Source organism: Chelonoidis abingdonii, chromosome 1 (assembly GCF_003597395.2).
Source record: "Chelonoidis abingdonii isolate Lonesome George chromosome 1, CheloAbing_2.0, whole genome shotgun sequence".
NCBI lineage: Eukaryota > Metazoa > Chordata > Testudines > Testudinidae > Chelonoidis > Chelonoidis abingdonii.
The window spans coordinates 170,454,085-170,481,858 of NC_133769.1; the positions used below are offsets into that span (position 1 = coordinate 170,454,085).

Here is a 27,774-nt window from a genome sequence, read left to right on the forward strand (position 1 = left end):
ATTCTGCAGGTGAGTGCAGATCTCATCAGCAGAAGTGACAATGATGGAGTCCCAGAATTGCAAAAGAGCTCCAGCATGGACCAAACAGGAGGTATGAGATCTGATTGCTCTATGGGGAGATGAATCCATGCTGTCAGAACTCCATTCCAAAAGATGAAATTCCCAAACATTTGAAAAAATTTCGCAGGGCATGAAGGCGAGGGTATAACAGGGACCCGCAGCAATGCCACGTGAAACTTAAGTTGCTGAGGCAAGTCTACCAAAAAAACAGAGAGGCAAACGACCGCTCCGAGTCAGAGCCCCAGACATGCTGCTTCTATGATGAGCTGCATGCCATTCTAGGAGGTGCAGCCATCACTACCCCAACACCGTGCTTTGACTCCCTCAGCGGAGTAGCATACAACACGAATGCAGGTTTTGGGGACAAGGAAGATAGCTCACAGCAAGCAAGCAGAGAAACTGTTTTCCCTGACAGCCAGGAATTGTTTCTCACCCTGGATCTGGAGCCAGTACCCCCCGAACTCACCCAAGGCTGCCTCCCGGACCCACCAGGTGATTGTACCTTTGTAAATATTAGACATGGTTTAAAAGCAAGCGTGTTTAATGATTAATTTGCCCTGGCATTCGCGGCCAGTACAGCTACTGGAAAAGTCTGTTAACGTGTTTGGGGATGGAGTGGAAATCCTCCAGGGATATCTCCATAAAGCTCTCCTAGATGTACTCCCAAAGCCTTTGCAAAAGGTTTCTGGGGAGGGCAGCATTATTCCGTCCCCCATGGTAGGACACTTTACCATGCCAGGCCAGTAACATGTAGTCTGGAATCATTGCATAACACAGCATATGGTCCCAGTGTTTGCTGGCATTCAAACAACATCCGTTCTTTATCTCTCTGTGTTATCCTTAGGAGAGTGATATCATTCATGGTCACCTGGTTGAAATAGGTTGATTTTATTAAGGGGACATTCATAGGTGCCCGTTCCTGCTGGGCTGTTTACCTGTGGCTGAACAGAAACGTTTACCCGCTGTTAGCCACGCGGTGCGGGAAGGGGTGAAGTGATCATCCCAGAGAATTGCTGTGGGGGGGGGTTAGTTGGGTTTGTGCTGCACATTAACCCGAAAACCACAGCCCCGCCTTTTAATTTGACAACCCATCTTAAATGGCCAAACTAACGGCTGCTTGGTATGGGAAACGAGGGCGCTGCTGTTTGAAACCATTCCCACATGTTATGATGGTTAAAGAAGCCAAAAGACTGTATCTTACCATGGCTGTCTGCAAGCCGAATTCTGTTGCCCTGCCCTGTGTGAGTGATCTCTCACACGAAACTGGCATACCCTCAATAAGAGGCAAAATGCGACCTTGTACCAAAAGCACATGTGCAATGTAATGTTAACAGCAAGGTTTACCATGAAAGAGTATACCCATTGTTCTCTAAAATGTCTTTTTAACTACCACTCTCCCTTTTTTTTCCTCCACCAGCTGCAAATGTTTCAATGCTTCACACTCTCTTCTCCTTCCCAGAGGCTAGCGAAGATTAGAAGGTGAAAAAAACACACTCGTGATGAAATGTTCTCTGAGCTCATGCAGTCCTCCCACACTGAAAAAGTCCAGCAGAATGCGTGGAGGCAGAAGTGTCAGAGTCCAGGAAAGCGCCATATGAATGCGAGGACAGGTGGCGGGCTGAAGGTGATAGGTGGCATCAACTTGCTGAGAGAAGGCAAGAGGCAATGGTGGGGCTACTGGAAGAACAAACTGATATGCTCCAGCATATGGGTGAGGTTCAGGAAAGGTAGCATGAGCACAGTCTGCCGCTATAGACCTTGTGTAACCAACCGCCCTCCTCCCCAAGTTCCATAGCTTCCTCACCGAGACGCCCAAGAACACAGTTGGCGGGCTCTGGGCACCCAACCACACCACCACAGAGGACTGCCCAAGCAACAGAAAGCTGGCATTCAATGTTTTTACAGTGCAGTGTGGCCTTGTCCTTCCCCCCTCCCCCACCCCACCTGTTGCTTCCCTCCTGCCCCACCCCTCCCGGGATACCTTGGCAGTTATCCCCCTATTTGTGTGATGAATTAATAAAGAATGCATGAATGTGAAGCAACAATGACTTTATTGCATCTGCAAGCGGTGATCAAAGTGGGGAGGGGAGGGTGGTTAGCTTACAGGGAAGTAAAGTGAACCAAGGGGGGGAGGGAATCATCAAGAAGAAACAAACAGAACTTTCACACCATAGCCTGGCCAGTCATAAAACTGGTTTTCAAAGCTTCTCTGATGCGCATCGCGTCCTCCTGTACTCTGCTAACCGCCCTGGTGTATGTAATCAGCAGCCAGGCGATTTGCCTCAACCTCCCACCCTACCATAAACGTCTCCCCCTTACTTTCACAGATATTGTGGAGCGCACAGCAAGCAGTAATAACAATGGGAATATTGGTTTCCCTGAGGTCTATCTGAGTCAGTAAACTTCACTAGTGTGCTTTTAAATGCACATTCTACGACCATTCTGCACTTGTTTAGCCTATAGTTGAACAGCTCCTGACTACTGTCCAGGCTGCCTGGGTACAGCTTCATGAGCCATGGCATTAAGGGGTAGGCTGGATCCCCAAAGATAACTGTAGGCATTTCAACATTCCCAACGGTTGTTTTCTGGTCTGGGAAGAAATTCCCTTGCTGCAGCTTTTGCAACAGACCAGGATTCCTGAAGATGCAAGTGTCATGTACCTTTCCCATCCATCCCACATTGATATTGGTGAAATGTCCCTTGTGATCCACCAGTCCTTTCAGCACCATTGAAAAGTACCCTTTTCAGTTTATGTACTTGCTGCCTTGGTGCTCCGGTGTCAAGATAGGGATATGGGTTCCGTCTATCGCCCCACCACAGTTAGGGAATCCCCTTGTAGCAAAGCCATCCACTATGACCTACACATTTCCCAGAGTCACTACCCTTGATATCAGCAACTCTTTGATTGCTTTGGCTACTTGGATCACAGCAGCCCCCACAGTAGATTTGCCCACTCCAAATTGATGCCTGACTGACTGGTAGCTGTCTGCTAGTGACAGTACTTGGTCCTGCAAGTGAAGGCAAGGGGCTGGACTCGATGACCTTTCGGGGTCCCTTCCAGTTCTATGAGATAGGTATATCTCCATATATATATGTGTTGCAAGCTTCCACAGGGTTATCGCCACTGAACTGTGAGGGCTGCTCTGATCTTGGTATTCTTGCGCTTGAGGGCAGGGGAAAGCAAGTTACAAAGTTCCATGAAAGTGCCCTTACACATGCAGAAGTTTCACAGCCACTAAGAATCATCCCAGACATGCAACACTATGCAGTCCCACCAGTCTGTGCTTGTTTCCCGGGCCCCGAATCGGTGTTCCATGGCATGAACCTGCCCCATTAACACCATGATGTCCGCATTGCCATGGGCCATACTTAGAGAGAAGTCTGTGTTCATGTCCTCATCACTCTTGTCACCACGCTGCCATCGCCTCCTCGCCTGGTTTTGCTTTTGCAGGTTCTAGTTCTACATATTCTGCAGGTTAATGCGCCTGGTGTTTACAGTGCACATAACTGCCACGGTGATCTGAGCAGGCTCCATGTTCTTAGTGCTATGGTGTCTGTGCTGAAAAAAGGCGTGAAACGATCGTCTGCCATTGCTCTGACGGGGGGGAGGGGGGCAACTGACGACATGGCTTACAGGGAATTAAAATCAACAAAGGGGGTGGGTTTGCATCAAGGAGAAACACACACACCTGTCACAGAGAATGGCCCCCTCAAGGACTGAACTCAAAACCCTGAATTTAGCAGGCCAATGCTCAAACCTCCCTCAACTATTCAGAGAGGAAGGGAGGGAGAGCAAATGAGTACAAACCAAATCTGGTTTCTTTCTTGTTTTGATCCACTCCATCTCTCTCATATATCTTAGACTGGCAGCAGATGGTGCAGTACGACTGCTAGCCGTCATTGTCTCCTGGCTGCTCACCAGAAGACAATGCAGTACGACTGCTGGCCATCATTGTCTCCTGGCTGCTCACCAGAGGATGGTGCAGAAGGATTGCTAGCCATCGTCATCTCCTGGCTGCTCGCCAGAGGATGATGCAGTATGACTGCAGGCAAGACTGAATCTCCATGAGACAAAACTTAAAAAGAGAGTGATCTGGAATCACTCCAATTTATGTCCAGGTGCCCATGACAGACCTCACCGAGGTCAGCTAAAAGAGCACCCAGGAGACGATGATGATGGCTACCAATCGTAATGCACCGTCTGCTGCCAAAAGGCAATGAGCTGCTGCTGTGTAGCAATGCAGTCCCACGTCTGCCAGCACCCAGGAGACATATGACGAGGGGTGAGCTGAGTGGGCTCCATGCTTGCTGTGGTATGGCATCTGCTCAGGCAACCCAGGAAAAAAAGCTAGAAATGATTGTCTGCCATTGCTTTCATGGGCCTGATGACATGTACCCAGAACCACCCACGACAATGTTTTTGACCCATCAGGCATTGGAATTTCAACCCAGAATTCCAATGGGCGGCGGAGACTGCAGGAACTGTGAGATAGCTACCCACAGTGCAACACTCCGGAAGTTGATGCTAGCCAAGGTACTGTGGACGCACTCTGTCGAGTTAATGGTCTTAATGGTCTTAAGTGGGGATACACACTTTGATTGTATAAAATCAATTTCTAAAAAATTGACTTCTATAAATTTGACCTAATTTCATAGTGTTGACATACCCTATGCATATTTTAGTTAAAGGCAAAAAATAGAGATGGAATCCAAACCACCCACCCACGGCCACCCAGATTTGAGGAAGCTTGGATCCACATGTGAACCACTCTGGTGAATCTCTAGCAGAACTGTAGAAATTACTGGATGAGCATGTATGAATTATTTAGAAGAATACTTCACACACATAATGAAGCCCCTCAAACATCATGATAGAGCTACATTCTTTAGCTATTGGAAGAACACCCTTTAAGCCACATCTTGAATCATGAAAGGAACTTAAAATTTACCTTACCATCTCAGACCAGTGGTCCATATGTAATACCCTGCTTCCAGCAGAGGGCTGTTCCTGATGCATCAGAGGAAAGTGAAAGATTCCCATAATGCACCTGGCTAAAAGCAGTGCTGTTCATGGTAAGGACAATTCATTTGACATCTTCAGTGATCATCTGATACCCTGAAGTATAAGAGAGGATCAAACCTTCTTGACATGCACAACTACAAATATTAGTCAGTGGTAGGTGGGATTTTCAAAAGCTTTCAATGTCTGCCTAGTTGAGCTCTCACTGAAGGCAAAGATAAAACTCTCATTGACTTCAGCAGGAGAAAAGCTAAGCCAATTCTGAATGCTTTTGAAAATCTCACCCAAAATGTATTGAGTCTCTTTTTAAATACAGTTACAGACTTGATTCATCTCCGTTACTCCAGTGTAAATCAGAAATAGTAACTCTAGGGAGGCAAGGGAGTTACACCACTGGGAAAGCTGATTAACTCCAGTTTGGGCTTTAGTGGAGTTACTCCTGATTAACATTAGTTTTGTCAGAGGAGAATCTGACCTATAGTATTTGAGCACTACTATCTTCTGTAGCAGTGACTTCTACAGGCTAATTACATGCAGTTAAAACAATTATAACATTTTATTTAAGTTTATCTGCCATTAGTTTCCAGGAAAAGAAGTAAGAATTCTCTTTCTGGGATAATGTAAATAGGAAAGATTGATACATTTTTGTTACAGAATCAGAGAATGCAAGAGATAGAAGGGACATATTCAGGCACCTAGTCCATTCCTGACAGATGCGGGATTTATTCTGTGACCGATTTATCAGGACATCATGTCTCTTCTAAATCTTCTTTGCATGCTAAATAGCTCTAGTTTGTTTTAGGGGATTTTTATCTCTCTCCTCACAAAAATCCCACTCAGACCTCTTGCCATCTTCATTTGCTTATTACGGATCTTTTCAAACACAGATATATTTTTCTTAAGTTGGACTTTGAAAAGCTCTTTTAAATTGTTAATACAGTCCACGAGCTTGGATGCATGGGATCATGTCTCTCTCAAGTTGCTGGACCTAGAAACCATAAAGCTTGTGACTCACTGAGTGGTAACATAGTGGCTTTTTCAGCGCAAGTAGCAAAGGCTTGTGTTTTTGGTGTGGCAAATGCTAGGTTTCAGCCCTCTGTGACCTGGTATAAATCACCACCATTCCATGGAAGCCAATGGAGCTACACAGACTTACCAGCTGAGGGTCTGGACCCGTTGTAACCACTACAGTTACATACAGTTACAGTTAAGAGAAGAATCAGGTCTGTTTTGGTTAATTAAAAAAAATTAATCTAGGGCTAAATTCAATCCTCATTTTCACCCATGAAGCCCCACTGAATGAGTAAATGAGACTGAAATTTGGCCCATGGAATAACAAAACATTGTCATTAATTCCCCACAGCTTCTTGTGAAGAAGCCTAAATCTGTTGACCTTCAGGATATCCTATAAGCTTCCCCTGCCCTTTATTTGAGGTTTTGGGGAGAAATGGGTGCAATGAGGGCTGGAACTTCTGGGTGCTGTGAGGTATTGTCAAGATATGGCTTCATTTGGTTTGTGTTTTCATGTCATGATACTTCGGCAGTGCCTACAGCCTAGAATAGGTATGTTTTGTTCAAATCTAAAGAAATAAAAATTAGCAAACTTCACAATCTCACTGACCACTTCCTCCACCAAGTCATTAATAAGTACTTAAATAACACTAGAACCAATGTCCTTGGGGCAACCCACTTATCAACCACCGACTACTGTTGTTTGCTTCTAGTTCATAGTGTTTAACGCATAATAATAGACTGTGGAAAAGTGATTCATTTCCAAATATCAGATCATTTTAGACTCCAACAGGTTCTCCAGTACGTCGGCAGGGCTCACTGGTATGTAACTTCTGCAGTTTTCCCTGCCATCTTTATTAAAAATACATTACTGGCAATGTTCTAATTTTCAAGATCAGTTGTTCCTAAATACTGATCCTAAGGAATTTGGGCTAAAAATTTCAAAGGCATCTAAGTCCCATTTTCAAAAGTGATTTGGTGCCTAGGTCTGATATAGGCAGAGCAGCTCATTGGCACCCATAAGGCTGCTTTAGCTTATGGCAGAGGCTGCACTCGTCCCAGAAGCAGCCCAGAATTAGGAAGTTACAAAACTGGAATATAGCCACATTTGGCCCTTCATTCCTCCAGCTTAGGCTGTGCAGCATAGAATCTGGCTCATAATGCCTCATGGACCTTTCCTCTCATTTGCAATCAGATAACATCCTTATGGCAACTTCAGCAATTGCTGACCTAGAATAGTCATGTTAGCATAGTGTCAATATACTTTTAACTTCCTAAAGTGCTCCAAAGGCCACTGGTTGTCTAAGGCTATTTCTGCACTTACTGGTGATTGACGTTGCTGTGATTGATGCAGCGGGGGTCGATTTTAGCAAGTGTGGTGAAGACCCACTAAACTGATAGCAGAGGGCTCTCCGGTCGACTCTGGTACTCCACTAGAACGAGAAGAGTAAGCTAAGTCAGTGGGAGAGTGTCTCCCATTGATGCAGCGTGGTGTAAACACCATGGTCTGGGCGGCTCTAGCTTTTTTGCCACCCCAAGCACGGCAGGCAGGCAGCCTTTGGCGGCACACCTGCGGGAGGCCCCTGGTCCCGCGGATTCAGCGGCTTGCCTGCGGGAGGTCCCTGGTTCCGCGGATTAGGCGGCTTGCCTGTGGGAGGTCCCTGGTCCCGCGGATTCAGTGGCTTGCCTGCGGGAGGTCCCTGGTCCCATGGATTCGGCAGCTTGCCTGTGGGAGGTCCCCGGTCTCGCGGATTCAGCGGCTTGCCTGCGGGAGGTCTCCGGTCTCACAGATTCAGCGGCTTGCCTGCGGGAGGTCCCCGGTCTCGTGGATTCAGCAGCTTGCCTGCGGGAGGTCCCTGGTCCTGTGGATTTGATGGCTTGCCTGTGGGAGATCCGCCAGTCCGATGGCTTCGGCATACCCGCTGCCGAATCTGCAGGACCGGCAGACCTCCCGCAGATGCGCAGCCGAAGGCTGCCTGACTTTTACCCTTGCAGAGACCGGCAGGGTGCCTTCTGCAGCTTGCCGCCCCAGACATGTGCTTGGAGCGCTGGTGCCTGGAGTCGCTGCTGACTGTGGTAAGTCGACCTAAGCTACGTTGACTCCAGTTACATTGTTCATATAGCTGGAGTAGCATAACTTAGGTCAATTTACCACGGTAGTGTAGACAAGACCTAAGGACCATAATGTGGTAGAAACCACTGGAATAAAGAAAGGGCTGCAACCACCCTGTTTGGCTATTCAGTGCTTTCATCAGCATTAATTAGAATGGGAAAGGAAAATAATCCTAAATCAAAATGAAACCTCAAAAGTTCAATTTAGGAAAGGAGTAGCTCTTATCTAGGTCAGTGCTTCTGAGCTCTCTAAATTCTATCACCATTCTCCTCAAAGGATTTTTCATCTGTAAGGTGAAATTCTTTATCTTAGGCTCTAAAGTGCAAGGAAAATTATAAAGAACTGGATAAAGGTTTTTTCTCTCCCCCTGCACTTGTTTTTTAGTTTGGTTACTAGATTACTCGTTTAAGCCCAGATCTGGCTCTGCCTTTAAATCACTCTGGTATTGGCTTGTGCAGTTACTGTAATGTTGCTTTAACAGGTTGATATTATTAGTATATGTGCACCCATTGTATAGGTTCCAAATAAAATTCACCTTGTGTAGAGGATCTGCGTGTGTTACATGTCCCCATCCGTGCCCAATCTGGCTCTTTACAAGGTATAGAGGCTTCCCCAGTTCAATCCCCAGTGTCACAGAGATGAGCTAAGGAGGGAAGATGTGGTATGAAAAGTCATACTAGGCAAAGTCATGCTTGGCAAACTTGTTAGCTGTCTCTGTTCATGGCTCTCAGGGGAATTTTGAAGGGAGTTGAGAAAGAGAATGTGAGAGGCTTACTTCTAGATTCAGCACTATTTTACATCAAGATGGCTAGCGACGAAATAGAAACCTGCAAAGGACATGCCATGGTCTGGCGTCAGGCAGGAAAAAGAAGGCATTTCTTGTGCATGATGTGCAAACTGGTGGCTGTACTGGAGGAAAAGATTCTTGGATTGGAGCAGCAAATTGAGATGCTATTGAGAAGCTGAGGAGCTCCTACACAGACAGGTTCATGAAACCCCAGTACTTCAGGTTCAAGGAAGAAGGGAACTGGCCACCAAGGAATCAGAGAAAGAGAGAAAGTCAAAGAGGAGGACTGGTGGCTCATACCACTAGAGGCAGGAGGTCACAGTTGCATTCTACATGGCTGGATGAAGATCGACAGGCTGTGGCCACCAGAGAGAAGAGAAACAGGAGGCATTCTGGAAGTTTCAAATCCGTACCAAGTCCTCAGTATGCAAACTACCTCTAAAGATCCAGCAGCTCCAAGGCAATGGAGAGATGTTTTGAACACACATGTGGAGGGCAGCTCAGCCCCACCTTTAAGAAAATCAGGCTTGCCCAAAAAGGGCTCTCCAGCCATCCAAGGAAGACAGATGATCTTGTTGGAGATTTGGTACTAAGGAGAAGCCAAATAACATTCTGCAATGGACTGGTGGAGAACAGGACAGCATGCTGCCATCCACAGGCACCAACTTTCCCCGGCACCGGTGGGTGCTCGTGCCCCCACCAACCCCAGGCCCCACCCTGACCTTTCCCTGCCCCTTCCCCACCCCCACTCCAACCCCTTCCCCAAAGTCCCTGCCCCAACTCTGCCCCCTCCCTGCCCCTATTGGATCCCTTCCCCAAATCCCCACCCTGGACCTGCCTCTTCCCCAAGTGTGCCGCGTTTCCCCTCCTCCTCCCTCCCTCCCAGCGCTTGCCGCCGTGAAACAGCTGTTTCGTGGCAGCAAGCGCTGGAGCTAGGGGAGAAGCGGCACGCTCAGGGGAGGAGGCATAGCGGAGGCGGAGGTGAGCTGGGGTGGAGGGCGGGGCAGGACACTGCTGGTGGGTCCAGAGCACCCAACAATTTTTCCCCATGGGTGTTCCAGCCCCGGAGCACCCATAGAGTTGGCGCCTATGCTGCCATCCCAGCACCAAGAGACACAATGTCATTCTAAGATGGGATAAGCTTCCGAAGTCAACAGGCAAGGATTCATTTATTATGGTTCGTATTGGCACCACTGACACTGTGTCACAGGATATCTCACAGATAACAGATGACTTCAGGGAACTCGGAAGTATGCTGAAGAAGAACATCCTAGTGATCTTCTCTGAGATCTTCCAGTTCCACGAGTGAAGGAAGGCAGAAGATTCTGGAAGTGAACTACAGGCTAGATAAGTAGTGGAAGACAGAGGATTTTGGTTTTGTGGAACATTGGTCCATCTCAGAAAAGGAGGCTGTATAGTTTGATGGTCTCCACTTCAGTAGAAGGGGGATCCATCTCCTTGGGGACATGCTGGCTAGAGTAGTCAGGAGGTTGTTAAACTAATAGCAAAAAGGGAGGGTAAAAAGAGGGATGATATGAGCACTCAGCACAAAATCAAGATGTTGAGAAAAATTTAATTTGATTAACTTTTTTAACAGTGTGATTAATCGTAATTACTTTTTTTAATCACTTGACAGCTGTTCTCGATCTCTATGATACACACACACACACACTTTCAAGCAATTAAAAAATTAATCATGATTAATCTCACTGTTAAACAATAATAGAATATCATTTAGTTAAATATTTTTAGATGTTTTGTAAATTTTCAGATATATTGATTTCAATTACAACACAGAATACAAAGTGTACAGTGCTCATTTTATATTTTTTATTACATGTATTTGCTCTGTAAAAAAACAAAAGAAATATTATTTTTCAATTCACCTAATACAAGTACTTGTAATTATGTACACAAAAACTGGAGTTCAAAACTAAAACAATGTAAAACTTTAGAGCCTACAAGTCCACTCAGTCCTACTTCTTATTCAGCCAGTCACTCAGATAAACAAGTTTGCTTACATTTGCAGAAGATAATGCTGCCTGCTTCTTGTTCACAATGTCACCTGAACGTGAGAACATGCATTTCCATGGCACTGTTGTAGCTGGTGTCACAAGATATTTACATGTTAGATGCACTAAAAATTCACATGTCCCTTGATGCTTCAACCACCATTCCAGAGGACATGCATTCATGCTGATGATGGGTTCTGCAAAGCAGTGCGGACCAACACATGTTCATTTTCATCATCTGAGTCAGATGCCAGCAGCAGAAGGTTCATTTTCTTTTTTGGTGGTTTGGATTCTGTAGTTTCTGCATCAGAATCTTGTTCTTTTAAGATTTCTGAAAGCATGCTCCCCACCTCGTCCCTCTCAGATTTTGGAAGACACTTCAGATTCTTAAATCTTGGGTCAAGTGCTCTAGCCATCTTAAAAATGTCTTTGGTATCTTCTTTGCATTTTTAACAAACTTGCAGTGAAAGGGTTCTTAAAATGAACAACATGTGTTGGGTCATCATCTGACACTGCTATAACATGAAATATATGTCAGAATGCAGATAAAACAGAGCAGGAGACATAAAATTCTTCCCCAGGGAGTTCAGTCACAAATTTAATTAACACATTTTTTTTAACGAGTGTCATCAGCATGGAAGCATGTCCCCTGGAATGGTGGCTGAAATATGAAGAGGCATATGAATCTTTAGCGCATCTGGCATGTAAATATCTTGAGATGCCACTGTAGAGGGGCGGACTCACCCCTGTGGTGCCTCCTGCTGGTGACTTCTGGGAATTAGCTCGATTCCAGCTCCGGAGTGCCCTCTGCAGGCCAGTGATCCACCTGTCCTCTGGCCCCATGTCCCTCTCAGGACCCTGGTGCCCTGTTAGCTGGAGTGCTGCCCCCTGGCGGTAACCCCTTTCTCCCAGGGTCTCCCCTCCCTGGGAAACCCCACCCTCTATCTCCATCTCACCTCAGTGTATGGCTACTGCCAGTCATCACCTAGCCCCATGCCCTGAGGCAGACAGCAGTATCAGCCTACTCATCATAGGCATTGGTGGGTTTGGACCTGCTGCCTTGGCTTACCCCTGGGTTGCCCTCTGCAACCCCCAGTACCTGTTGGCCTTGTGCTAGGCCGCAGCCTGGGGCTTTCCAGGCTGGAGCTCCCCAGCTCCTCTGCCTTTCCCCAGCCCTGCTCCACTCAGGCACCCTGTCTCTAGCTCCCTGCAGCCAGGCCCATCTCCCTATACAAACAGAGAGAGACTGTTTGGGCTTCTGGCTCACAGCCTCTTATAGGGGCCAGCTGGGCCTGATTGGGACCTGGCCACAGCTGAGCCTGCTTTCCCCAATCAGCCCAGGCTTCTTGCCCCAGCCACAGCCCTCTCTCAGGGCTGTTCCAAGCCATGAAGGGCAGGAGCAGGGGGACCACCCTACTATAGCCACCTACAACTGTGCCATGCAAATGCCTGTTCTCACTTTCAGGGGATGTAATTAAGAAGTGAGCAACATTATCTCCTGTAAATGTAAGCAAATTTCTTTCTCATAGTGATTGGCTGAACAGGAAGTAGGACTCAGTGGACTTGTAGGCTCTGAAGTTTTACATTGGTTTGTTTTTGAGTGCAGTTATGTAACAAAAAACCCTGTATTTGTAGCTTGCACTTTCATGACAAAGAGACTGCACTCCAGTACTTGTCTGAAGTGAATTGAAAAATACTATTTCTTTTATCATTTTTACCATGCAAATATTTGTAATAAAAATAATATAAAGTGAGCATTGTACATTTTGTATTCTGTGTTGTAATTGAAATCGATATATTTGAAAATTTGGAAAAACATCCAAAAATATTTAATAAATTTTAATTGGTATTCTTTTGCTTAACAGTGTGATTAATCATGATTAATTTTTTAAATTGTGGTTAATTTTTTTGAATTAATCGTGTGAGTTAACTGTGATTAATTGACAGCACTAATATATACTATATTCACTTTAATAGGGCCAGTTTCGTAAAGCTGAAAACAATAATGAGCAAAGTCAACAGAGTGGAATAATTTAATCAGAAAAATGTGAATGATAATTGGGAATCTTTAAGAACACCTTACTAGAAACCAAAATTGAGGAAGAAGGTTGTACTGGTTAAAAAACGGACCTGGTTTAGAGGGAAAATGAAGGAAGCTGGTGTGTGTGTGTGTGTGTGTTACAAATGGAGAAAGGGGTCGCTGACAGTAGTGAATATTAGAAATTGTAGAAAATTGATAAAGGAAGCAAAGAGACACAAGGAAAAATCTTTGGCTACTATACAATACAAAGGAGTTTTTTAAATATATTAGGAACAACAAGAATCCGTGACAATGGTATTGGTCCGTGACTAGGCAGAAATTATAGAATTATTTATTATAATGCAGAAGTGTTCAATAAATATTTGTCCTGTATTTGGAGAAAAAAATGATAATGTAGTCACATCATATGGTGATAACACTTTTTCCGTTCCACTAGTATATCTGGAGGGTGTTAATCAGAAGCTACTAAAGTTAGCCATTTTAAAATCAGCAGGTACAGATAATGCGCACTGAGGAGTTTTAAAAGAGCTGAGTTAGGGGCAAGCTGGACCATTAATGTTGATTTTCAGTAAGTCTTGGAACACTGGGGAAGTTCCAGAAGACTGGAAGAAAGCTAATGTGCCATTTTTTAAAAAAGGTAAATGGAATGACCCAGGCTCTTATAAAGCTATCAGCCTTACATGGATCCCAGGCAAAATAATGGAGCAGTTGATATAGGACTCAAATAATAAAGAATTTAAGGAGGATAATGTAATTAATGCAAATCAACTGAGGTTTATGGAAAATAGAGCCTGTCAAACTAATTGGATACCTTTTATTGTGAGATTATGAAGTTTGATGATCAAAGTTAATAGTGTTGACTTAATATACTTAGACTTCCATAAGGCGTTTGAGTTAATACCACACAAGATCTTGATTAAAAAACTGGAATAATATAAAATTAACATGGCACACGTTAAGTGAATTAAAAAGTGGTTAACTGATTGGTCTCAAAATGTAACTGTAAACAGAGAGTGGTCCTCAAGTGGGTTTTTCCAGTGGGGTTCTGCAGGGATTGGTTCTTGGCCATACACTATTTAAAACTTTTATCAATGGACGAAAACATTAAATCATCACTAATAAAGTTTGCAGATGACACAAAAATTAGAGAGATAGTGAATAATAAAGAGGATTGGCCACTGATTTAGAGCAATCTGGATCACATGGTAGACTGGGCACAAGAAAACAATTTGCATTCTAATATGGCTAAATGTAAATTGTATACATCTAGGAACAAAGAATGTAGGCCATCCTGGGAAGCAGTGACTTTGAAAAAGATTTGATGGCTCTGGTGGATAATCAAATGAACATGAACTCCCAGTGTGATAGTGTGGCCCAAAGAGCTAATGCGATCCTGGGATGCACAAACAGGGGAATCTGGAGGAGAAGAGAGATTATTTTACCTCTGTACTTTGCACTGGTGCAACCACTATTGGCTTACTGTGTCCAGTTCTGGTGCCCACAATTCAAGAAGGATCATTGATATACTTGAGAGGGTTCAAAGAAGAGCCATGAGAATGATTAAAGGATTAGAAAACATGTCTTGTAATGGTGAACTCAAGGAACTCAGTATATTTAGATTACATTGAGAAGTGACTTGACTATAGTCTATAAATCTCTACATGGGGAAGAAATGTGTAATAATGTGCTCTTCAAACTAGCAGAGAAATGTGTAACACAATCCAATGGCTGGAAGTTGAAGCTAGACAAATTCAGATGGGAATAAGGTGTACATTCTTAACAGTGAGACAAATTAACCACTGGAATAATTTACCAAGGGTCATGGTGGATTCTCCCATCACTGACAATTTTTATATCAAGATTGGATGTTTTTTCTAACAGTTATGCTCTAGGAATTATTTTGGGTAAATTCTATGGCTTGTATCATACAGAATGTCAGACTAGATCAGCACGCTGGTTCAGGGGTGCTAGAACAATTTTTCTAGTGGGGGTGCTGACAGCTATTGAACCAAACTGTAAATCCTGTATATAATGGAAACCACTTCAAGCCAGGCAGTGGGGCAGCACTCCTCGTTCTAGCACCTATGCACTGGTTCCTTTTGGCGTTGGAATCTATGCATCCTAGCGACAAAATCCTCGTGCCACTGAAGTCAGTGGCAAAACTCCTACTGACTTCTATGACGGCAAGAGTTCACTCCTAGGCTGTTTTAGACTTAAGACAAAATATCTGGGGTGAGATCCTACCTTTACTGAAGTCAATGACAAAGTGTACCTTGGATTCAATAGAATCAGGATCTCGCACTGGCTTCGGCTAAAAACAGCCACCCCTTTTCACACATTATTTTTGTCATAAATAAATTGCTTCTTGGCTACTCTGCTTATCTACTGGCATCTCAGGTGATTTTAAGCAACCCTCCGAAAAATACAGCTGACTCTTCTCACTGAACTGAGTGTATGAAAGGCTTGCAGATGACATGAATAGAAACAGATTTCCCATTGATACTTATATAGATCTGACTTGCAATAGGATTATTATTGATTGAGATGATGATGTGGGTATTGAAGGCAGAAAAATCAGATCAACATTAGTCAAAATATAAATCTTATTTGATTAATAAGATGATTAAGAACTGTTATGTTTACCAAGTGATAATTATCATTTCAAATAATTTATTATTTTTATTCAGCTCCTTATATTTTAAATAATATTCATCAAATTATGTCAGTTTTAATTTTATCAGTTTATTTAGTCTTTAAAATATATTGTATTTAATACTCTTTTTTAATCACATATTAACTGTTTCATAGTATGATCTATAAAAATGAATCACTAAAGGTGAAGTGCGTGTGCAACTGCATGTACACACAGACACACACACTTACTTTAAAAGACAATGTCTGTTCAATTAAATTATAATTTGCAATGTGGTCAGTCTTTCCTCCAGAAACCTCTCTGAAAAATTATTGCCAGGAGGAATCCCTTTAAGATTCAGTAACCACTGGAAGTTGAAAGAGACTTTTAATACGAAAAATCATCAACTATTATATTGTAGAACTTTACGAACTTCAGAATGATATCGTCTAAACTGTTCTATTGAACTCAAGGCTCACTTTCCTAGCATCAGATCAATATAGTTTCTGTTGAAGAACAAAGTCTGCTACAACAACCAGAAAACATGGTATGCGGACACATTTGTGAGCAAAATTCTGCTTTTCTTAAAACATTTCCTTACTAAAATGAATATTCAAGGAGTATTACAGAAATTTCTGCTACATCTAATAGGACTTCAATTTTTACAATCTTGGACCCTCCCAATCCTGCAAAGACTTATGGACATGCTTAGCTTTTCATAGTGTGAGTAGTCCAATGCATTTCAATAGGATTGCTCACTGTATGTAAAGTTGTTTACCTGTGTAAGTCTTTGCAAGATAGAGACCTTAGGACTGATCCTCCAAGTATCTTTGCATATGTGGCCCTATGAAGACAATGGGGCACTGTGCACGTATGGGATCTGCCTATCCTGAAAACATTTCAGTATATGTCAAGTATCAGAGGGGTAACTGTGTTAGTTTGGATCTGTAACAGCAGCAAAGAGTCCTGTAGCACCTTATAGACTAACAGACGTTAGTCAACATGCATCCGACGAAGTGGGTATTCACCCACGAAAGGTCATGCTCCAATATGTCTGTTAGTCTATAAGGTGCCACAGGACTCTTTGCTGCTTTTTCAGTATATATGTAACTCGACAGTGGAAGTACAATTAAAATAATTGCCTAGTTATTCCCACTTATGTCTAGCCAAAGATTTAACTTTAAAAAAATCCAAACCAAACTTTATTTCTAGAACTTTCTAGATCTTTGTTGGTGGCACGTTAAAATTTTTGAAATGCCTTCATATAGCACCAGGACCTTTTCTGATTTCTGTCTGATGCATAAATTGCACAAGAAACAATAATAGGAAAAAAATTCTTGTTGTGAGAAGAAGTTAGAAGCGTCTTCAAGAAGGGTACCGAAGAGAACCATCTTAGCATCTAGAAAACTGATTCTTGTCCAAATTATGGACTCCTGCAACTCCCACTGAAATCAGTGGGACTGGTAAGTGCTCAGCACCTAGCTCTCTTTTCCAACAGTTCATCCACTGTTTCTTGTATAATTTTCAATGTTGTTGTAACTTTGCAGAATTCCATATTAAGGGCCTGAGTCTGATCTGTCCTACCCTGGTGGAAATCAGTTGACAGCTGTGGTAATCTTTAGTGTCCACCAGTCTGGTCCTGTCCCAAACCTGGACTTTTGCGTCCAAAGTTTGGGGGCTTACCTGAAACTCCCCCAAGCTCACTACCAGCTTGGATATTCTCGCTGCCACCAGATCAGGAATTAATCTATGGGGCCTGATCCCCCCTTAAAATACAAAATCGTTAGAGAGCTAAGACTCACCACCAGAAGATAGTCTGATTGACCTTTTTGCTCTATGCACACTAGCGCAGCAATGGGTCCATTTGGAAGCGGAACCAAATAAGCGGCCCTGAGAAATATATGGCATAGCTATTCACAGAGCAGTCCAACAAATTGTGAAAATTAAGCATGATCTCTAATATGCACTGACGCAATGATCCCCGTATGGAGAATAAGCTATATCTTGCTAGGAAGAAAAAGAAACACAACCAAGGAGAAAGTTCTGAACGGTCTCTGCAATAAATAATGCTCCATACACGCGCAGTACGTAAATAGCAAGTAGAGTAATACGTAAAGAAATGGTGGATCAAAAAAGTCTGGAGCCTCCTAGCACAACAAGTTGTCAGAAACGTAAGAGACAAGTATGATCGACGCATTACACGAAGATGGAGTAATGAAGACTTCTAGAAAACATTCATCAGATCAATTATACGTAGTATGAGACTGGGCTTGTATGGACTCACGCGAGCAAGGTTAGACGGATTGAGCGAGCTGTGGGATACAAGAACTCGGCGCTATGTATACCAACGACCAGCATAAAAAAGAAGGACTGTTTTATTGACTATTGGAGGACAGCCACTTATTGGTGAGCCATCACATTGCCTGTAGGGGAGTTTTATGGTTCCTCCACCCACTATGTCCAGGTAAGTCAACTCATGAAACCTTGGGCCTCTATGACACTTTGGCCTTAACAGTAGCCTCGCACTGCGATACAGCGGTCCAAAGACCTTTATTCAGGTGTCTAGGTGACTGAGCAGGGCCACGCGGAGTAGAAAAAAAATGGCACATCGCAATCAGTCGAGGTAGATGACAACTGACAATATTCTCACCAGTCTGCTAATAAGACCATATATCACGTCTCTGAAAGGTGCGGTGCATTGACGCAGCCGAAAGAAATGTACATAAATCATAACCCCTGCACGGCGGGACGAATGCTATGACATTCTCTTGCAGTTCATCTACTGGAAGGTATGGCCAGTACCTTTGTTAAGCTCTATGGTAGAGATAATGGCACACGTACCACTACATTCCAATACTCTCGCTGCGCAATTAGAAGTGTTGGACGAATCACTGCATTTTAGCTTACGGTATATACCACACAAAAGCGTATTCCACCATTCGTTGGTACCAGAAACTATGGAGATGCCCATCACGGGTAGATGAGCGGAATTAACCCATCTTAGCATATTCTGGATTCCCGGTAGACCTGTGCGTGAGACGGAACAACGTAGGGTGGTGTCTAATGGGATAAGCATACTGTGTCGATGGGATGGTATGCCGTTCAGTCAGTCTGGAGTGGCTGAAAGAACTGGTGCGAAGTTGTCACAGCTCCTGGATTTGTTGCGGCTCAAACGTTCAAGTGGTTAGAGGGTTCACTCTACACGCCGCAGCCACTCTGCGCATGGTAGGAAAACGCCCCAGGCCACTCTGCGTCCTTTGCTCCCGGACTGTAAACTGACAACCTGTAAGTCTGAGAAAAAAAGGGCGTGAAGAGAATAACAATGGAACAACTGTGGGTTTAGTGAGGAATGGAGAAACTATGAGATAGTTAACACTCCAGGCGCTCTTGACTGTGAATGGTCGCCTCCCCAGATGTTCCATCTATTGGACCTGTCGTGCCTTTAACATAACCCGGCTCCTGTCTAAGGAAACGGTCTCGCTGGTATGTTTATCGACCAGGCCTTTTTGTCTCCCTGATATACCTGTAGGTTTTCTCTAGAGGCTAGAGAATGGCAGGAGTTTTGTAAGTTGTCACAAAATCAGAATGTTAGTCCCTGGCGAAGAAATCCTCCCATTGGTGCTACAACTGTAATATGGCCCCTTAACTCAGGCAATACACAAGTTCAAAGGTGAGAACCCAAACTGGGATGCGTACAGCCCTGTAAGCAAGAGCAACTGCTGCAATACTAGGTCCCAGTCATTGAGATTCATTACGAATTTACGGATCATGCCCCAAGGTTCCATTAAACCTTTCTACGAGCCATTGGTTGATGGTGGTATGGGTGCAACCAAGTGATTCACCCCATGATTTTCCACAGGTCCTCATGGGCTCCAGGAAATTAGATCCTGAATCAGTAGGATTCGGGAGGGCCAAACCGACCCTGGTGAAAATTCGTTAGCCTGGCACACTGCTTAGCTCTGGTGTTACTAGAGCCACTTTTCGGCCATCGGGCTCGCAAAGTCCACGAAAGTCAGTACGTACTGCTTCCCTGGGTGTCTTCTCGAAAAGGACCCAGAATATCCACAGCTACTGCTGAAATGGACCAATTATGGAGTGCGTGAGAGGGCCTGGCCAGATCTTGAGGCTTTCCGACTCTTTGGCACAGCTCACAAGACTGGACATACCGGCAAACTTCCGCTTCCATCCCTCCTCCAGTAGAAAGACTCCCCAACCTGTCTTTGGTTTCACCCAGCATGACCACTGGGATTATCATGGGCTAAAGCTCAAGATTCCCTGTATAGTGGAACCACCACCGCTTGTGCAGTTGCCTTTGTCCTGGCGTCCACCAGAAAGAATTCCCTGTAAAAGTCCTTGTTATAACAAACCGGGATCGTCAGAGAGCTGAAGAGCGTGGGTTGCTCCGTGCGCCGCCAAGCTGTCGGAAGGTTAATCTGCTTCCTGCTCAGTCCGGAACTGTTCCCTTAAGTGGGACTCCAGTTCTTCCTCAGTGCTGGGACTGGCTGGTCCTCTGGAAGTGGAAATGATGGGTTTGATCCGTCGCTGGCAGCCTGGGGTATTCAGGCTCTGCCTGAGCTCTTTGGTATGGTTGGGTTGCTTCTGCCAGTTCAGGCTCGTTGGTCCCTCTGGCATTGGGTTTGAAGTGGTTGCGCTTGCTGTGCTGGTGCTGTTCCAGTCCGGGTCTGGACTGGGAGTGTTGTGGCTGGTTCAGCCGTTGACATGGGATCCGGGTCCATACCTCAGTCTGGGTCTCTGGTAACACAGACCAGGTTCTCTGTGGACGGCTCAGGAATAGGGGTCTGGAAGCTTGTCTGGTTGGCTGCGTGTAACCATCCTTCTCTCTGGGACTGTTAACTTGATTGGCCAAGTCTCTCCCAGTACGCATGGGGATGGGATAATTGCATAGACTGCAAAAGTCCACATTCCTGACCAGCCTGTTGTACTGGACAGGCAGTTCAGCTGTAGGCAAGTCCACAGCTTGTGAAATGAAGGGTAATGGTCACTTTGGCCCCTGGGTTGATGAGTTTGGATCGACGAAGGATGGTGGATAGCTGACACTTGTGCTCCGGTCTCTCACGCGGTAACCTTCTTCCCGCCCACTCTCACTTTTCCCTTTGCTCCAGGGGATTTGAGAGGTATCTGGGTGGGGTCTAGGTCCTGGGGTGCAAGGACTTGCACCGGCGGGGTGGGGTGGGGTATTCGGCCAGTGGCCTTGGGCAGTTGCCTTGATATGTCCCGTTTCATAACAGTGATAGCATTTTCCAGATAACGGTTACTGGATTGAAGGAAGTCACTGAGACTGGTGAGGTGAAGATAGGGTGTCTGCGCTTTCTCGTGTTGTAGGTGGGTTTGGTTTGCGCGCTCGTTGTAGGGTTATTGCTGGGTGGCTCCTGGGGTTTCACTCCCCTTTACAGTAGATTTCTTGCTCTCTGCACGCCATCCATTTGGCTCCAATCTCCCCGCCTCGGTGAGAGTTGTGGTTTGCCATCTAGGATGTACCGTGTTATTCCCTCAGAACACATCCAAGAACTGCTCCATGCATTATGAGTGGCGCAATCTTCAAGGTTTGAACCTGGTTCGATATCCAGCGTGCGCATGCTCCCTACGTAGTAGGCTGGTCGGGAAAGGACCCCTCTGTTTCCACTTTTGGTTCTGAATCGCCGACGGTGTGATCCGGGGTTATCCACATCTGGATCTGCTTGGGTTTGAAACAGTTTATAATCATTCATTGTGTCCTTGGCATTTAGCCGCCAACACTGCCAAGGTCCACGATGTGTGACCTCAGCTCTAGCATGTACTGGTTCAGGTGTATGTACCCAATACAGACCCTTCGAAATTTTCTAAGAAGGGCTCCGGTCCTCACCTGCCTTGTAGCGGGAAATTTCCTGTGCGTGGAACACAACGGCGGGCGGAGGGTTAGGATTTGTTGGGTCGCTGCTAGCCCGTTCTAATTCAAGCGGCTGTGAGCTCTCTTGTAGTTCTACCTGTCTTCTGTAATCGCCTCTTCTCTTTTGTTTTCTTTCGTAAACTGCCTTGTCTTGTTGTTTTCTGTGCATCTGCCTTTTTGGCTTCTTGATCTCGGTGAGCTGCCTCCTGGCATCTTGTCGGCCTAATTAGTTCCAGCGTCTCCTAGTTTATTTTCGTTGTCTTGGCTTAGCCGGCTCTTTCCTTTTCTTCATCTTTGAACTCATGGTTTTTTCTTGTGTGAGAGTGCCCTCGGCGTCTGTGTCAGAATTGCTGGCTTCTGCCTGCTGAGATTTGCCTAGCTCTGTTTGGATGGCAATTGAACCAAACAAAGCTACTGATTACCTGTGTGAGTTTGCTGGCGGTACTTAAGTTTCAATTGTTTAACAAAAGATCTGTAATGGGCCTCTTTAATGACTGAAAAAAAAAATATTGCAAGCTGCATAGCAAGAAAAAAAATTTCAAGCTCTCTAGCCCTGTAAAACCCCTGTCTTCTTAAAAGTAAGATCCAAAGCAGCACAAGGAGAAAAAAAAATTTGCTGTCTGTAAAACAACTCTTCCTCCCTGGGACGGTGTGATGCTAGCAAGCCCTCTGAAAGAGAAGGCTATTGTTCCAACCAATGACTCTTATGGCTCTCTCTAATGAGCCTACTAAAATGCGCACTGCTGAAACAGCAGGGGAAAGAAAAAAAAAAATTTTTTTTTCTGTCTCCCTTAAACCCAATTCCTTCTGCCTGCTAATGCCTAGCAGGGAAAAAAATTAATGTAGCTTGCTGTATGGATTATATACTTCCAATCCGCTGCACACCATGTGGTAATCTAGCGTCCAGTCCCAGACCTGGACTTTAGTGTCCACCAGTCTGGTCCTGTCCCAAACCTGGATTTGCGCAAAGTTTGGGGCTTACCTGAAACTCCCCAAGCTCACTACAGCTTGGATATTCTCGCTGCCACCAGATAGCGAGAGAACTATGGGCCTGATCCCCCTTTCCTCCTCTGGTGTACCAACCCTTTGGTGGGACACCAGATTCCCAATCCCTTGGATGCTAAAGCAGGGAAAAACCCTTCCCCCTCCTTATCAGGCTTGCTCGCGGCTAACCTGTGTGACCAAGAACCAGCTTTCTGCTTCCCTCAGGACAATGGAGATGCAAAATACCACAGCTGGCTCTGCCACCCCCTTGCTCCAGAATGAGGGAAAACTGTAACCACCAGAGGACAGAGAGAATTCTTCGCTCTTTCCCGTAGTCTGCTCTTCTCCTGGACCAAATAGGAAAATAGCCCACAGCCTGGCTTTTTCCCTTTGCCTCCTAGGAAAAGAATTTCACAAGGTTTAACAAGAAACTTTATAGAAAAAAGAAAGAAAATATAAAACAACATCTTGCATTAAGAAACTCAATACAGGCTCTTGCTTATAAGAAAATATAAAGAAACAGTCTGATTTAAAAGATAGCCAATTAAACAGCACACACAAATTAACATACAGGTAAATACACCCAAAGACCATCATAGCTGAATATCTTGCGGTTCCTGGTACATTACAGAGTTTAGAAGAAGTATTAGGAGAGAATTAGAAGAAGACTTGTTTCCATAGCTAAGAAAACAACAAAGAGGAGTATACAATCCCGCCCTGACTTTAAACAATCCAGTTCTCTGATTGGTCCTCTGGTCAGGTGTTCGGTTACCTTTCAGGTAGTAAAACACCTTATACCTTTCATTATATGACGCCCCCAAATCACCGACAGTAGAAACCTTTCACTGGAGGTGATTTTACTAAAACTTTAAACTAAACAGAGGAATACAACACATGCACATAGAAATAAAGCAGGCAAAGTACAAGACTTCAACATGTCAGGAAAGTTTAACCAGTGTATTCTGGAAACTCTCACGGGAGAGTGCATCAGCTACTTTTTAGAAGCTCTGAAATGTGTCGGATTCCGAAATCAAAATCTTGGAGAGCTAGACTCCACCGAAGTAGTTTCTTGTTGTTGCTTTGGCTGTATGAAGCCACTTTAGCGCAGCATGGTCAGTTTGTAGCTGGAACCGCCGTCCCAAATGTATGGCGTAGCTTTTCCAGGGCGTACACAATGGCATAGCATTCCTTTTCACTGACCAGTGACTTTCCCTCTCAGATAGTTTCTTGCTGAGGAACACGACAGGATGGAGTTCTGATCCGGTCCTTCCTGCATAAGAACTGCTCCTATACAGCTCAGATGCATCGGTGGTTACTAGGAATGGTTTGTCAAAGTCTGGGGCCCTTAGCACAGGGTCAGACTGAGCGTCGCCTTCAGTTGGGTAAAGGCTTCCTGACATCATCAGTCCATTTAACTGTAGTTGGCTGGGCTTTTTGGTCAGGTCGGTCAGTGGTGCGCGATTTGGCTGTATGTGGTACAAATCGCCTGTAATACCCGGCCAAGCCTAAAAGATTGGACCTGTTTTTTGACTTTGGACAGGCCACTTTTGGATAGCCTCCACTTGGCCTGTGGGGGTTTATGGTTCCTCGACCCACCTGAATGTCCCAGGTAAGTCACTCTGTTTTGGCTATTGACACTTTTTGGCCTAACAGTTAGTCCTGCCTGCCTGATACGGTCAAAGACCTTTCCAGGTGTTCAGTGTGCGGGCCAGGTCAGAAAAATGGCCACATCATCGAGGTAGGCAACTGCATTTCTCCCAGTCCTGCTAGTAGACCATCTACCAGTCTCTGAAAGTGGCGGGTGCATTGCGCAGCCGAAAGAAGTACATTAAATCTCATAACCCCGCAGGGGTGACGAATGCTGACCTTCCTTGGCAGGTTCATCTAGTGTACTTGCCAGTACCCGGTTAAGTCTATGGTAGAGATACTGGGCAACAACTTTTCCTAGCTCATCGGTGCGTGGCATTGGATAGTTGTCTGGACGAGTCACTGCATTTAGCTTACGGTAGTCCCACACAAAGCGTATTCCCATCTGGTTTGGGTACCAGAACTACTGGAGATGCCCATGCACTGGTAGATGAGCGGATTATACCCATCTGTAGCATATTCTGGATTTCCCGCTGTATAGCAGCCTGTGCGTGAGGGACACCCGGTAGGGTGGTGTTCTAATTGGGTGAGCATACCTGTGTCGATGGAGTGGTATGCCCGTTCAGTCAGTCCTGGAGTGGCTGAGAACAATGGTGCGAAGTTGGTGCACAGCTCCTGGATTGTTGCGCTGCAGACGTTCCAGGGTGGTTGAGGGTTACCTCTTCCACCCGCCGTCCTTATCTGCCGTCATAGTAGACGCCCTCAGGCACTCTGCGTCCTCTTGCCCTGGACTGTAAACTGACAAACCTGTAAGTCTGGAATAAAGGGTTGAGAGAATTAACATGGTACACACTTGGGGTTTAGTGAGGAATCGGGAAAGCTATGAGAATAGTTAACAGCTCCAGGCGCTCTTGGACTGTGAATGGCCCCTCCCAGGATGTTTCCATCTTATGGACCTGTTGCGCTTTAAGACCATAACCCGGTCTCCTTGTCTGAAGGAACGGTCTCTGGTATGTTTATCGACAGGCCTTTGCTCTCCCTGATATCCGTAGGTTTCTCTAGCGAGGGCTAGAGATGGCGAGGGTGTTTTGTAAAGTGCTCACAAATATCAGAATGTTAGTCCCTGGCGAAGGTGTAAATCCCTCCCATTGGTGCTTCACAACTGTAATGGCCCCTTAACCTCATGGCCATACACAAGTTCAAAGGGTGAGAACCTAAACTGGGATGCGGTACAGCCCTGTAAGCAAGAGCAACTGCTGCATACTAAGGTCCCAGTCATGGAGTATTCATTTACGAATTACGGATCATGCCCCCAGGTTCCATTAAACTTTCTACGAGCCATTGGTTTGATGGTGTATGGGTGGCAACCAAGTGATTCACCCAATGATTTTCCACAGGTCCTCCATGGTGCTGCCAGGAAATTAGATCCTGAATAGTAGGATTTCGGAGGGCCAACGCGCCCTGGTAAATGCGGTTAAGGCCTGGGCCCACACTGCTTTAGCTCTGGTGTTACTAGAGCCACTGCTTCTGGCCATCGGGCTCGCAAAGTCCACGAAAGTCAGTACGTACTGCTTCCCTGGTGTCTTTCTCCGAAAAGGACCCAGAATATCCACAGCTACCGCTGAAATGGGACCAATTAGGGGTGGGCTGGAGAGGGGCCTTGCCAGATCTTGAGGCTTTCCGATCTTTGGCACAGCTCACAAGACTGGACATACGGCGGCAACTTCCTTGCCCATCCCTCCCCAGTAGAAAGACTTCCCCAACCTGTCTTTGTTCTTTCACCCAGCATGACCACTGGGATATCATGGCTAAGCTCAAGAGCTTCCCCTGTATTAGTGGAACCACCCCGCTTGTGCAGTTGCCCTGTTCTGGCGTCCACCAGAAAGAATTCCCTGTATAAAAGTCCTTGTCTATAACAAACCGGGGATCGGTCAGAGAGCTGAGAGGCGTGGTGCTCCGTGGCCGCCCCAAGCTGTCTGAAGGTTATCATCTGCTTCCTGCTCAGTCCGGAACTGTTCCCTTGAAGCTGGGGACTCCAGTTCTTCCTCAGGCTGGGGATTGGCTTGGTCCTCTGGAAGTGATGAAATTGATGGGTTTGAGTCCGTCGCTGGTGCACCTGGTGGTATTTCAGGCTCTGCCTGAGCCTCTTGGTATGTTGGTTGTTGCTTCTGCCAGTTCAGCTCGTGTCCTCTGGCATTGGGTTTGAAGGTGGTGGCGCTTGCTTGTGCTGGTTGCTGTTCCAGTCCGGGTCTGGACTGAGTGTTGTGGCTGGTTCAGCCGTTGACATGGGATCCGGGTCCATACCTCAGTCTGGGTCTCTGGTAACACAGACAGGTTCTCTGTGGACGGCTCAGGAATAGGAGGTCTGGAAGCTTGTCTGGTTGGCTGCGTGTAACCATTCCTTCTTCTGGGACTGGCTTAACTTGATTGCCAAGTCTCTCCCAGTAGCATGGGGATGGGATAATTGCATAGACTGCAAAAGTCCACATTCCTGACCAGCCTTTGTACTGGACAGGCAGTTCAGCTGTAGGCAAGTCCACAGCTTGTGAAATGAAGGGGTAAATGGTCACTTTGGCCCCTGGGTTGATGAGTTTGGGATCGACGAAGGATTGGGATAGCTGACATGTGCGTTCCCTCGTCTCATCACCTCCGGGTACTTTTCCCGCCCACTCTCAGTTTTCCCTTTGCTCCAAGGGGATTTGAGAGGTATCTGGGCCTGGGGTCTAGGTCCGCTGGGGTGCAATGACTTGCACCGGGCTGGGGTTATTCGGGCAGTTGGCCTTTGGGCAGTTGCCTTGATATGTCGTTCATTACAGTGATAGCATTTTCCAGATAACGGTTACTGGATTGAAGGAAGTCACTGAGACTGGTGAGGTGGAAGGATAGGTGTCTGCGGCTTTTCTTGGTTTGTAGGTGGGGTTTTGGTTGCCTCGGTTGTAGGGTTTATTGCTGGGTGGCTCCTGGGGTTTCACTCCCTTTACAGTAGATTTCTGCTCTCTGCACGCGCCATCCATTTGGCTCCAATCTCCCCGCCTCGGTGAGAGTTGTGGTTTGCCATCTAGGATGTACCGTGTATTTCCTCAGGAACACCATCCAAGAACTGCCCATGCATTATGAGGTGGCGCAATTCTTCAAAGGTTTGAACCTGGTTCTGATCCAGGCTCGCAAGCTGCCCTACGTAGTAGCGTGGTCGGGAAAGGACCCTCTGTTTCCACTTTTGGTTCTGAATCGCCGACGGGTGTGATCCGGGGTTATCCAGTCGATCTGGTTTGGTTTGAAACAGTTTATAATCATTCATTTGTTCCTTTGGCATTTTAGCCGCCACATGCCAAGGGTCCACGATGTGTGACCTCAGCTCTAGCATGTACTGGTTTTCAGGATGTTGTACCCAATACAGACCCTTCGAAATTTCTAAGAAGGTTCCGGGTCCCTCACCTGCCTTGTAGCTGGGAAATTTCCTGTGCGGTGGAACAAACGGGCGGGCGGAGGGTTAGGATTTGTTGGGGTCTGCTGCTAGCCCGTTCTAATTCAAGCCTGCTGGAGCCTCTCTTGTAGTTCTACTGTCTTCTGTGATCGCCTCTCTTCTTGTTGTTTTCTTTCGTAAACTGCCTGTTGTTCTTGTTGTTTTCTTTCGTGATCT

At 45.6% G+C, this 27,774-nt stretch overlaps 1 pseudogene; it reads left to right on the forward strand.

Moving 5' to 3' along the window:
* LOC142046413 (uncharacterized) lies at positions 1 to 27,378 on the forward strand (annotated as a pseudogene).
* The last annotated feature ends 396 nt before the right edge of the window (positions 27,379 to 27,774 follow it).